This window comes from Pinus tabuliformis, chromosome 5_2 (genome assembly GCF_031772625.1).
Source record: "Pinus tabuliformis cultivar Carrire ecotype Pingquan chromosome 5_2, CPIR1, whole genome shotgun sequence".
Taxonomy (NCBI): domain Eukaryota; kingdom Viridiplantae; phylum Streptophyta; class Pinopsida; order Pinales; family Pinaceae; genus Pinus; species Pinus tabuliformis.
In genome coordinates, this window is record NC_142306.1 from 416,395,415 (window position 1) to 416,406,395 (window position 10,981).

At 37.7% G+C, this 10,981-nt stretch overlaps 1 long non-coding RNA gene across 1 annotated transcript; it reads left to right on the forward strand.

Annotated features, from left to right (window-relative positions):
- Positions 1 to 3,765: 3,765 nt before the first annotated feature.
- Positions 3,766 to 4,820, forward strand: LOC149159322 (uncharacterized). The gene is made up of 3 exons (XR_016261111.1): positions 3,766 to 4,074; positions 4,169 to 4,231; positions 4,314 to 4,820. It is a non-coding gene; the product is annotated as an uncharacterized LOC149159322 (long non-coding RNA).
- Positions 4,821 to 10,981: the final 6,161 nt, after the last annotated feature.

Genomic DNA, 10,981 nt, shown 5'->3' on the forward strand with positions numbered 1-10,981 from the left:
CATGACATTATATACTGGTACAGAAAATCCACATTCGGTGCCAACAGTGGTTCTATCATCTGGAGGGGGTTCAAAAGATTGTTTCCATTTGTCCGAAAAAACTTGATTTGGAATTTCCATTCGGGATCCAAGATCATCATCGGCATTGATGAATTTGCTGGTATGAGTGGGCCGATCCATATCTCTCCTCAACTTCTGAGACATCTGCACAACAAGGGATATTTTTTTTGGGCTAGCGTTATTAAAAGACGGGACGACAGTTCCCCAATATGGAAATCCACTGTAGATTTAAATCTCCCTGAGGCTCTAGCTACATAATGGAATGCCATCGCCCGGTTCTTACTTTTCTCTAGCATATATCGATCGATGTTAAAAGACAGTATCAATTGGAGAGGTCTTGGTGGATATTCTGTGGTAAGCGCCAAGCACATTTACCTTCAGATTCTACTCTCGGATGGGGACTCGAGCGAAAATACATTTCCGCCTGCACTATGGATACCCGACTGGCCAACAAAAAATTTTATTTTCGCTTGGCTGGTATTTTATGACAGGAACCTTATCTGGGAAAATCTTCAGAAGCGTCAGTGGCATGGGCCTGCTATCTGTTCACTCTGTGGTATAAATTCTGAAAATAACCTACACATTTTTCTTCAATGTCCACAATCCAATAGAATCTGGCAGCTCTTGGCTTCACATTTTGGTTTCGATATGGTCAACACCCCTTCCATCTGCGATGCCTTTTATGCATGGAGCAACATGCGCTACATGTGGAGGCCACTTCCTTTGGTTACTATTTGGACCATCTGGAAATGGCGAAACCGTATAATTTTTGAATCCATAAAGGACCCGATTTATTCTGTCTATGAATCCATACTTTCATTATTTGAAGCTATTGCTCGGCCACAACGACCCACAGTCAAATAGCAAAGGAACCTGATACATAATGATCTCTATGATTATCCAATTGCTTATTTTGATGGCGCTGCCCAGCAGAACAATTGTGCCTGTGGGATTCACATTATTCCAGAAGAAGGTCAATCATATGATATCTATTGGAACGGAGGCCCCGGTACAAATAGCAAAGCAGAGATTATGGCCCTGGCTGGTCTCATTGCTTTCTCTGATTTCCTTGGCATCAAAAACCTCCACATATATGGAGACTCCAAAGTCACCATCGATCATGTTCTATCCAAAAGCCGAATTAGAAATATACATCTTTCAGGCTGGTTAAACTGGATTATGGATTGGTGGCGCACCAGGATAGATTACAACATTTTCCATATTCCGAGAGGGAAAAATCGAAGATTAGACTCTCTGTCTAAGCAGGGCCTCACATCACCACCGGGCATTTGTAGACTGCAGATTACTGTGGACAACTGCGCCTGCTAGATCCAAGATTTCACTAACACAGGTTCACAATTCCAAATTTTGTGATGACAATCAGATAAGTTTTCTATCATCCTACCTATGACTATCACATATGTTATTTATACTATATTATGGACCAATGGTTCCCACAGATAGGTCTGTTCATTGTCATTACTCTCTATGTTTCAGTTTTTTGGTCTAGCTTCATATACTCGTCACCATGCGATCCATGGTTCCATATTCTCCTATCAGAACTGTTGACATATCACAATGTTGTACTCGATTTTTTGTATATTTTTTATTAATACAATCAACATACCGCTTTTTTCATGCTGAAAAGAAAAAAAGAAAACCAATTTCTATGAAATGGGATGAGCCATTCGATTGTAATTTCATATTGTTTTTATATAAATAATTATAATCTTGAGTAATAAGATAAAGAATAGGAATTTAAATATGTTTTTCAGTCATTATAAATTTAAAACTCAAATAACTTTTAAGAACTTAAATTGCTAAGATTGTTTTACAAATAAGACAAAGAATTTAGATTTCTTAATATTTTAAAATTATTACAAATCTAAATTTCATATTACTTTTAAAAAATTAAATTAATAAGATTTTTTTAGAAATAAGATAAAGAATTTGGCTTTCTTAATATTTTTAATTAATTACATACCTAAAACTCATAGAACTCTTAATAATTTAAACCATTAAGACTTTTTTTAATATTTATAAGTCATTGCAAATTTAAAACTCATATAACATCACTAAGACTCTTTACTATGAGTTTGGAAGAGAACTTTTGTGAACCATTACAAAACTAAATCTCATATAACTCTTAAAAACTTAAACCAATAAGGCTTTTCAGAAATACAATAAAGAATTTCACTTTCTTAATAATTTTAAGCCATTACAAACCTAAAACGCATATAACTCTTAAGAACTTAAACCACTGAGACTCTTTTTAATATTTTTAAGTCATTACAAATCTAAAACTCATATAACTCTTAAGAGCTTAAACCATGAAGACTCTTGACTATTGCCTTCCTAAATGTGGGGAACATATCTCAGTAAGGATGTAAAATTAGTTAGAAATTTATCCATCGACAGTTGTCCCAATCTCAGATCATGAAACTCCTTTGTTTTTTCATCATAAAATCGTTGCATCACATATTTATCCTTAAAAAAATTGAAATTGTTCCACGTCACCTCCTGTTCATTGATTCCCCAAACAATCTTAATTTCTTCCCACCATAGGGTGGATTTGCCTTGTAAATGGTAAATTGCCAATGTGGCCTTTAAATTATCATCATATTCATAAATCTGAAAATACGTATTCATGTTAATTAGCCAGGCTTCAATAGCTTCCTTCGCCTCTCCATCAAATGTCGGGGGTTTAATCTTCTTGAACTCCCCTTGTAGTTTAATTTTTTGTCTCTTTGTCCCTTTTCCACCAGAAATGTTATTAGATCCCTCTTCATTATCATTTCAGCCTCCATCAAATTCTAGATTGTCTTCCCTATGTCGAGGTGCTTCAGTTCAATTTTCATTTTCAGGACTTGGATTTGGATTTCTTTGATTTTTTCTATCTGAGAATCGTTCATGATTCTCTCTTGTTCTTGCCTCAATCTCTTGTTGTCAACCCTTAAATTTATCATCTTAGCTCGCAGTTGCTGAACTATTTCTAACAACATTACATTTGTATTGCATGGTTCCTCTCCTAATTGAACACACATCTCTCAGTTGGCTTTTGCAGATTGTACATACCTAGCTCCTACATTTGGTCTTATTGGTGGTGTGATTCCAGCTCTCCTCATCATACAATTTTTTTTATTTTCCACTTTGCACATCATCAAACATTTTGTTATTTTCATAATTCCCCAAACAGGGCACAATGTTGAAACCATGGCTCTAATACCACTTGTAACATGCAAATGAACCCATCATAAATTACACCCCAAAATTTTTATTTTTATTCTTTAACTCCAACGAGTCTTATGTACGACATTGTATATGTGTATTCTTTTATTATCGTTAACCTTGGGAATTGTTTGCTATATGACTCCATGTAATTACCTGTGGCTATAGCTGACTATGATTACACTTACAACTCGTATTCTGGTTTAATGGAATGAATGGACATGAATGATTTCAATGATACGACTGCTTCACACTATCAGTGCAATGGAATTTAGCCATATTCATCTAGCGTTCTTTTGGTTGATATTTTACTGTATTAAGAAGCGACCCATCCCAACTTTGTTTCTCAAAAGTTCTCAACTCTCCAGTGGTTGTTTAGAGATACACGTGTAAGAAATATGATAGCGGTTGGGTGACTCCCTTACTACCGTAAATATGTGAAATTTTGATCTAACTATCCACATATTTTGGAACCTGGTTAGGGTAACCACCTCCTACCCCTTTCCAGTCAGTTGGGCCATTTGCATCTTGATGGTTTCGGGAGGAGAGATCTATAGACTCTAAAACCCTAACCTCTTGATTCTGCTAGTATACGTAGTTGCAAATTTTTGAACAGGTATGTTTAATGGTGTTTATGGGTTCACCCTTTTTTTAAGCACTTTGCATTCTGTGAGGAGTTTATTTAATTTGCGGGCATAATTGTTGTCTACAGGTTCTTATTTCATGGTGAAGGTAGCTTTTATGCCAACGACAACCGACCAAAATTTCAAAGTTTACAGGAATGAGGTAAATAGGTATACCTATGTACTAGGTATCAGTTTTATACAATGATTATTCTTGTGTTTGTGCATCACTGACTCTGCTGGTTTATTGAATTCAGATGGAAGCTCTACATCACCTCAAGGAATGAGGTTATCATGTATATACATCTTCCTTCAGATATGTGAGTCCTATTCTTAATACCCTTATGTGTTTCAAGAATCTAATCTTACCTCCTTCTAATGGTTACCATTTCGTGTGCATAGGTGAGGGGCTCATTGTCAGGGTCGACTTTAGAGCTAGGGTATACTACGTCCGCCACCACCCAGGTTCTAATTCTTGACTCTCGTTTACGCATCCTCGGGTTATTTTCTTTCACAGCTGGTTGCGAAGCCATGCGCATCTTGAGATGTTAGTTGTTATGAGAGGGTTTCCACATTTTGTTATTGAAACTATATTAATGTTTTTTAACATATCTATGGTTCTTCTGTACTTAAATTGCAGACATGGTTTCTCTTAGAACCCCAAGTATTAACTATGTTGTTATCGGCACCTATATTTGGCACAATAATTTTCAATGATGCGTTCGGGGCTTGACTCATAAATGTCTTGTTCTGGAATACCCTTTAGATTTTTATAGTATGACTCTAGCAATACTATTACCAATTCTTTTTACAATTTTGTATTAATAGTATTTACATGCTCTTGTAAAGATGACCATTCTGTGAGTACTGTCACATTTTAACCAAGATATATTTGTACTCAGAAAATGTGTTTACTCATACACGAATTGTATTGACTTTTTAATGCGATAACTTAATGTGTGTATTTATGAATTATCCTTCATAGCTATATGTGTAAGTTAGGTTCAACTAACAGTTCTAGACTGGTCCTACACTCTGGATGACCAGTGGCTAGCCCGGGACTAATCCAACTATCAGTTTTTTTTTTTGCATGAAAGAAATAGTTGGTTTTGAGTCCTCATGTTTACAAGTTATTATAATAAATTCCATTTGCTTGAAGGAGGTTCTCATTAATTCAATAGAGGAATTATATTACCTTTTTTTTATTCGCACAACTATATAATTTGCATGCCAGGAGTATGTTCCAAATATATTAGCTATTTCTTTCTTTATTTTGTTAGATTACACAATTAGCCCAGGACTGATAGGTCCTAACCCTTCTGGGCCTGTCTCAACCCACTTGGCTCAATTGCATATACATTTTAGAGCCAGGATTGTTCCCGATCGCGGGTTTTAACTCTCACATTTTGGAACTGACCTTCCCGCTCTTAATAATTGTTACACAGTAATTTATCACTGCCTTCCTGTCAGTCACCCTGCTGTGTCCAGAAGTCACAATCACTAAGTGTTTGATCCCTAAACTGGCTTAAAAACCCATTCTTCCAAAGTTTTGTGCATCAGCGCGCCTGTTCCTAAAATAACCGCGATGACCAGCGCCTCACAGTGTATTTCGTGCGCTGCCATCGCGGAAGAACATCACTTTTCCGCGATGACTCACAACGCGGCTTTCCCGTGTTCTTCCGCGCTGACATGACTTGTTCAGTTATTGTTATGTGCTGACAGCGCGGCAGTCTCCATATAATCCGTGCTGATCCAGTTTGGGCGAATTTGTTCAAACAACCAGCCTTCCAGATCTCTCCAGGCTTGGTTGTTAGCTTTGTGAATATCGACTCCCTTCTATGGCATGTCTGTTCGACCCTTTCCAACAACTCCCCTTGAAGATAAGCTCATCCTTCCACCTTTTTAGGAGACTCCTTCTCCTATATAAACTCTCACCATTACCATGGGCAGCTAGTTTTTTGATAGTTAGAAACTAGTGGGAACTAGCTAGACTTAGCTTGGATTGTACAGAGCTTGTAGTGCTCAGATTGCTGCTATAGGTTTGGTGTGTTAGGAGTGGAAGTGATTGGTTGCTTGGGGAAGTTTGTTTGTGACATTTGTGTGTGAGAGAGAGAGTTGTTTGTCTTGGGAGAACCATCCTCAAAGGTGAATGCTTGAGATACATGCTAACTGATCCCTCCTGAGAAGTTTATCGACGTCAGAACATTTGGTTGTACTCTTCTCTATTCTGATTAATAATAGATGACTGCTATTATTGTTCCATTCTCGTTTGTTTATGCAATGGATAAATGTGAATTATGTCTTTTCTGACTGACATATAGTTACTTTTACTAGATTTCACGCTTGCGTTTGCTTTCTCTTCGTGTGTGCAGGTGTCCGTTCGCGGGGATCGCGGAGGACTGTGACCAGCTAAAGCGAAGGAGCGAAGGAGGCATCTCTTCGTCCAACGACAGCGCAGGAATCCAAGTAGGTGCTCTTTACTTCTTGTTTAATTGTAACTAGGAACATGCGTGGCAGCATTGTGTGATTGTTGCTAGACCCCTATTGGGCTAGTAGGGATCGCCTCTATCCATAGAGGGGATTTACCTCTCCAACAATAATTTTATGAATTAAATTATTTCCAAAGTCTCCTTTACAACTAATGATATAACCAATATTCATGTAGCACTTGTGTATGGTACCCGAAGGTTCGCGATCGAATTTTCATTCCATTTTCATGAACTTACAGAGATTATTATGACGTTGGGAACCTAATTATGTACTGTAAACATAAATACGATATAAGATTAGAAACTGTTAATTAGGATCACTAGTCCTTACTACTTATTTGCGGGTAACAAAAGAAAGGCATTACCAACAACACACATGGTAGTTACCAATCAGATGTTCGATCATTTATGTCACAATTCTTTCAAAATAAAATACCTTACTTGATAACAACCATAGAAAATTCAAACTTTATATATAATCCTATAAGTTCTCGAAAACACTACACCTACTTGTTTAACCAAGATTGTCAGAGAATTCAATCCCGATGAAGACTTTTCCACCCAACCAACAAGATTGGCAATTACGTCCAATTCTCCCTTGAAGCCTTTCAATTTCCAGAGGCCTCAAGACTACCCACTGCAGCCAAGAACTTCACAACTTCAGGGAATCCACTGACCCTCAGACTAGCTCAAGAATACCCTTCCAACGGCCTCGCTTCACCTTGACAACGTCCTATTCAAGGTTCTCAATTTATTTCTCTCCTCTCCAAAGCCTCTGGCCTTTCTTTTCCTTTCTTATTTCCTTGGCATTCTTTTCCCACTGAGATGTTTTATCTCTAGGGAGAAAGAGAAATTAATTGTCTCTAACTGTCTAGTAATTAAAAATTTCATGGGGTCTTCTCCCATGAATTCTAAGACTCATCGTAATTTTCTTTTGAACAAAAATAAATTAAAATAAACTTTTAACATTATAGTTCCACTAGAATTTTTTCAATGAGTCTATTGTGGTAAAAGTAAATACCAAAACATCTACAATACCTAGAATTGTTACAGATTTCCAATGAAAAAAAGTAACATGGAATGAAACAATTCACATTGATAGATGAAACAATTTGTCGCCACTAAAAGAAGACACGAATTGTTATCATTTCAAAAGAAATTGTAGGAAGATTGTAAAGAGAGGAGAGGTAATGTTATCTTGTTTGGAGGATTTATAAGTGTATATGTTTTGGAGTTTTTGGACTAAGTAGAAGGATTTGTAGTCAAATCTTGTCTTTTTTTGGTTTTTTAAAATGTGTTTTTCATTATAAATGGGTTCATCACTCTAAGAATTTCTAAAAACTTTTAGGGAGCTTGGATTATGGAGAGTTCACAACCAAATCTTGTGATTCCAACAAATTTTCGAAAAATTCTAGACAACTTCAAACTAGCAAAATTGCAAAAATATAATAAGTAAAATATGACATTTATAAGTAATAATCATGTGCATTTCTGGAAATTTTGAGGTTATTACTTTTGAGGTATATCTAAATCCTCGTTCCTCACGACTACTAAAAATATTCCCGTAGAGTTTAAATCGAATTTTTAATAAATTAAAAATGAGAATAATTTTATATGTACATATGTGAAATTTATATAATATAAATAATATTATAAAGAACGAGGATAGATGCAATTTAACCAAGGATCCAAACAAAGTGAATAACAATTATAGAGGAAAGATAGTGCATGATTCTTTTAAGTTTTTTATTATTGTATTTTCTTTGACATGATTGATCCAAAATATAGGTTTAATATTTTACAACAAATTATGTTTTTTCTTTTTTCTTTTTTAGATACTTTCTTAAATACAATACAATGGGATCATATTTAAGAGAGAAAGTGAGATGGAGGGGGAATAGAGTGTGGGAGAGAGACATAGAGGTGGGAGAGACATGGAGAGAGAGGAAGGAAGAGAGAGAGGAGGGGGGCGAGAGGAGGAGAGAGGGAGGGAGAGAGATATGGATATGTAGGGGGGACGAGAGGGAGGGAAGAAAAAAGGCACCAAGAGATAGATGTGGAGAGGGAGAGGGAGAGGGAGTGATAAGGGAGAGATGAAGATGGAATGAGGGAGAGAGGAGATGAGGGAAGGGAGAGAAAAGGAGAGGATAGAGATAGGGAAAGAAGGGGAAGAGAGATATAGGGAGACATAGATATGGAGGCGGGGGAGAAGGGGGGAGAGAGGGAGATAGTGGCAGAGTTGGAAGGTGGAGAGAGAGAGTTTGTGAGATGGGGGGAGAGACAGAGGGAGATGGGAGAGAAAGGGGGAGACAGGACAGAAGAGATAGGGGACTTGAGAGAGAGGAGAGAGAGATGGAGTTGGAAGGGGGAAAGAGAGCGAAGGAAGAAAAAATACTTTGAGAGAGAGAGGGAGTAATAAGGGAGAGATGAAGATGGAATGAGGGAGAGAGGAAATGAGGGAAGGGAGAAGAGAGGAGAGGATAGAGATAGGGAAATAAGGGGAAGAGAGAGATAGGGAGACATAGATATGGAGGAGGGGGAGAGGGGGAGAGCGAGAAGGAGAGAGAGAGAGGGAGATAGTGACATAGTTGGAGGGTGGAGAGAGAGAGTGTGTGTGTGTGTGATGGGGGGAGACAAAGAGAGGTTGGAGTGAGAGAGAGAGAGAGAGAGAGGGAAGGAAGGAGAGATAGATATGGAGAGAGTCTGTGTGTGTTTTTTGGGTGAGAAGGGGAGACAAGGGGAGACAAAAATATAGATGGAGGGGAGAGAGAGGGAAGCAGAGAGAGGAAAAGAGAGGGAGGGAGGAAAAGAGATAGATATGGAGAGAGAAGGGGAAGAGAGAGAGAGAGACAGGGAGAGGGAGTGAGAGAGATAGAGAGAGAGGAAGAGGAAGAGGGATGGGGAGAGAGAGAGCTGGAGAGGAAAAGGAATGGAGATAGATAGAGATAGATAGATAGATATGGAGAGAGAGTGTGTATGGTTGGGGGCTAAGATAGAGATATAGATGGAGAGAGAGAGAGAGAGAGAAAGAGAGAGAGGGAGAAGGGGAAGAGATAGAGAGGGAGAAAAGAGAGAGAGATACATAGATAGATAGATATGGAGAGAGAGTGTGTATGCGGGCTAATATAGAGAGATAAAGAAGGAGAGGCAGAGGGATTTAGAGATATAGATGGAGGGGGCAAGAGAGAGAGAGAGAGAGCGAATGTCACATGTGTTTAGGGGGCTGATATAGAGAGACAAATATAGAGAGATGGAGGGAGGGATAGATATAAATGGAGCAGGGGAGAGGGAAGAAGAGAAAGATAGAGAAAGGGAGGGAGAGGTGGGGAGAGATAGACAGGGTAGAGAGGGAGTGGGAAAGAGAGGAGAGAGGGAAGGAGATAGACATAGAATTTGCATTGATTTCAGTGTAGATGTTGATTTATACTCCTATTTGATTGCATGCACTAGATGCATTGGTTTCAATCTAGATATTTATTTCTAATCATATTTGATCGTTTGCACTAGATGCATTGTTATTGGTGTAGATGTCGATTTATAATCCTATTTAATACCTTATACTAGATACATTGATTTCATTGTCGATGTTGATTTCTACTCTTATTCAATTACTTGCACTGGATGCATTGATTTTTGTGTAGATATTGGTTTATAGTCCTATATGATCACTTGCACTAGATGCATTGATTTCAGTGTAGATGTCGATCTATAATCCTATTTAATACCTTACACTAAATGTATTGATTTTAGTGTAGGTGTTGATTTCTACTCCTATTTGATTCCTTGCATTGGATGCATTAGTTTCAGTGTAGATATTGATTTCTAATCCTCTTTGATTGATTGCACTAGATGCATTGATTTTAGTGTAGATGTTGATTTCCAATCCTATTTGATTGTTAGCACTAGATGCATTGATTTCAGTGTAGATGTTGATTTATGATTTGATGTAACTAGATGTCCGATGTACATTAATTTCAAAGTAATTAGATTAATAGTGTGCATTGATTTCAATGTAAGAACATCTCTTCCCCCTCCATCTATATCTTTATCTCCCATTTCCTCTCATTCTTTATCTCTCTATCTCACCCCCAAACATACACACACTCTCTCCATATATCTCTCTCTCCATATCTCTCTCTCTCTCTCTCTCTCTCTCTCTCTCTCTCTCCCCTTTCATCTCCCTCTCTCTCTCTCTCCCTCCCCTTTCATCTCCCTCTCTCTCTCTTCCCCTTCTCTCTCTCTCTCTAACACTTCTCTCTCCATATCTATATCTCTTCCTCCCTCCCTGTATTTGCCTCTCTCTTCTTCCTTCTCTCCCCCCCTCCATCTATATCTCTATCTCACCCCCAAAACATACAAACTCTCTCTCAGTGTGTGTGCACATAAACATTATTCATGGCGTGAATTGACTTCTTTGTTACAACAATTCAACGATAAATACAATACTTGAATTTTCATCCTACATAAAATGTTCACTTACCTAAAATGTCTTCTTCTTAAAACTGTAAACTATTTGTAATTGGCTACATTCTTATTATTCCCATTTTCCATCATTCAACATTGTTAATCACTTTGCATTCA